The sequence below is a fragment of the Puntigrus tetrazona genome, chromosome 22 (assembly GCF_018831695.1).
Source record: "Puntigrus tetrazona isolate hp1 chromosome 22, ASM1883169v1, whole genome shotgun sequence".
Lineage (NCBI taxonomy): Eukaryota > Metazoa > Chordata > Actinopteri > Cypriniformes > Cyprinidae > Puntigrus > Puntigrus tetrazona.
In genome coordinates, this window is record NC_056720.1 from 8,156,892 (window position 1) to 8,160,217 (window position 3,326).

Below are 3,326 nucleotides of genomic sequence, written 5' to 3' on the forward strand. Positions count from 1 at the left end.
CTGAACAGAACTCATTCAGTAAATAGATTTCCAACATCTCCTGTATTGATAGCTGTTTCTGACACCTGGAAAATTCTATAAAAATTAGGAATTAGAATTAGAAGTTCATGTGCATTGACTACTTTCACATCAGGAGAAATGTGAGCAAATGTAAAAATAAATAAATCTGCTGCAGTAACATGCAATTCATCCAAAAATACGCTGACTAGGATTTGATAAGCATAAAAACCAATCATCAGTAAAACCTCAGAAATCTTGTCAGCCAATCAGAACACAGAATACATTGTTTGAGCTGTGCAAGTGCAGAAATAAAAACACATAGGCTGATTTCCACCTTGTATAATTTCTGTGATAGTTCTCAGACTGCATTTTTTACAAAACCAGCCCAAATGATTTCATTAGGTAACTGGGAGGATGTAGGATATAATTTCTCATACTTCTACAAATTATGTATAAAGTGATAGGCCTGGAGTCTGGTGACTAGCTGGTTTGTATAACGACTTTAAAATTAAATATATAAGTTGAGGCAAAGTGCTTTTGTTTATGGTTATTATAAATATCTATTTTGAATATAATGCACAAATCAGTTTTTAAAAACTGTCTGATGTGGTATGTGACCTGAAATGAGGCAACTTGAGTGGATTTTCAGTAAATAACTAGACTTTGGCAGCACTGAGATTTTACTTTGCTTTCTACCCACGTGGGAGCATTTAGAAGCCATACTTGAGAAAGGTAAATAATCTCTAGCTTATAGAGTTTAATAGAAACTTAAGAGAAGAAAATGTTAGTTATTGGATTAGCCATAAATTATCATGACAAATTCACAGAGTAGCAGATAGAGTTTGGATGACGTGACGGTTTTGGTCTTGTGTGTATGCCTCTGAAGACTGGGGTGGCTCATGCCAGCTGAATCGCATTATTAGACTAATCTGAAGTCGTAAACAAGAGGACTGAGACTCCCTGTAGGTCTAGGTGAAGGGAATAAAATTGGGCACAATTGTGGCATTAAGTAATCCAAATGCGTTTCGATATGATAATGATGTGTCCACTAAACGCCGCTGAAGCTGGTTCCAGAGTGGAGACCGCAGCCGCAACGTGGTTAAATGCTATGTTCTTCCAAATGCAGCTTAATTCGCAATTTCCAGAATTGTCTTGGCTAACCAGGTGCCAGCGGCTCTGAACTGGCAGTGGGGAAGTGTGTTAAAAAGCTTCTGTGTTTCCATCGCGGATTGCGAGTGAATTCCTCATCGCTTACGTACTAGACGCAGTTTCCAACAGAATGCCATCAATCGCAATTAATCAACACCATGGGAAATGTGCTTTCAGGTGATATGGCTTAAGGAGGGCGCTTGAAAATACGTAGGGCTCGACATTGAAAAGCAGCAACTTCAGGGTCATCTAACTTGTTGGGTATGCACTCTTGTTTTAATTATATACAAACTGACATACGATGTATTCTGTATGTTTCGCTTGGAAACGCTTGAATTCCCTTTCTTTTTGCCCAGTCAATTGTTCAATGATCCATTCATAAAGACAGCCGCTTATTTTGTTTATAAATGAATTCGTGGAATGAGCTATCTAATGAATCACTTCAGTATCCACTTCCCTGCCGGACTTGCTGCCGTTTATTTATCCGTGATAGGGCTAAAAAAAAAAAGCTTACCAGCATAAAAACACACTAATCAACATCTTTAGAATTGTTGTTGTTGAAAAAAAACTTCTAAATGTTGATTTACGTATCCCACACCCTACAAGCTATCTGTCTACATTTTCTCAACCTGAACTCCCACTGCCTTGAGACTCTCTTTATCCACACAGAATCACCATATGTGCATACCTGTAGAATACCTAAAGAGAATATTTTCTTTTTTTTTTTTTTTTTTATGCTGTCTCTCTATTTCTGATTTGACTTTCATGGCCTCTGGATGTACTTATCAGCTGTGGGTTAGTAGTTAGCTGCGCTTTTAGAGCACTGCCGGCAGCTGCCTCTGTCTTTACAGTCCATTTTTTCTATTTTTACTCTACATTAGACTGCTGACTGACACATAATCCTCAGCAGCAGTGGCCTCCCCATTTTCTTAACAGCAGCTAGTTTCATTACTACCTCTGTCCAGAAACAACAATAACTCGCATAAATTTTGCTTCTGTAATTTGGGCTATTATCATTGTGGCGTTGAGAGCTGTATTTCCACAAAAGCCCCACCGGGGTTGTTATTTAAAAAGGCGGTTTTTCGGTGGTCAGCTATCAATTGTTATAAAACAATCGCAGGTCTGGTTATTTGATTTAGACCAACTGATGCAATGCCTTTGTTGTCACTGCAGCTCCAGCTATTTCAACTGACGCCTGATAAATCCAAATTACCCAAGATTAGACGTAAATAAGAATTAAAAGCTTAATAAGTGAATCAAGGATAAAGCTTGAAAAAATATTGCACACGGTGCCTTTGGGTCAACACATTGTTATAATGATAAGCCCTAAATAAGCTTTAAATCTTTAAGATTAGACTTTTGACAGTATCTATATCAAAGAAATTTACTTGGAGGGTCTCGAAGGGGTGTCTTTGTACCTACTTCAGGTCACGGAGAGGCTTGGCCTGCATCTAGATTCCCTAAAATGCACTACATTGATGGGATATATAAGAAATCCAGACCAGGTTTAGCAATTTATGTAAGTGTGAACATTTTACTGCTTTCAAAATGAATTCACAAAAATGAGGAACAACTGCTCTAAGATGTGGTCGTTCATTTTAATTACTGTCTTTCATTTAAAATATCAATTTATGAACGCAGGTTACTAACGCATATGTTAGCTGAATAGTAAACAAGTAAATTTGTTATGGTGTGCACTCATGCTAAAAAAAAATAGATCATGCTGTGTGTGTGATTCAAAAGATTTCATGACATAAAGCTATCACAGGGCAGAAGACTTGAAATATAGCGACAAGCCACTTGACCCATTTTTATGGTGCTTTTGTGATTTTAGCTTGAAAGAGTCCTGTATCTACTCATGGAACAAAGTGGGAAGTAGACAGTCTTTTTATCAATATGTGTTCATCAAGTTTGAGGATTTCTGTATTTAGATGCAGCAAGAGTACAGAAACAAAATTAACTGCCAGGAAATAAACACCCATAAAATACTGATTGAAAGGCACCGCTTGACAAACTAGTAACTATTTACTTTATGTGGTTGACAGGCAAAAACAAAAAAAGTGGGATTATATGTTTGGGTTTTTCTGCACAGAAACAGCCATGTGTCATCAGAAGCAATGTAGAAGCTGCCAGGTGTATTTACTGAGATGGTCTTTTGTGCTATATTTGTCGACTAT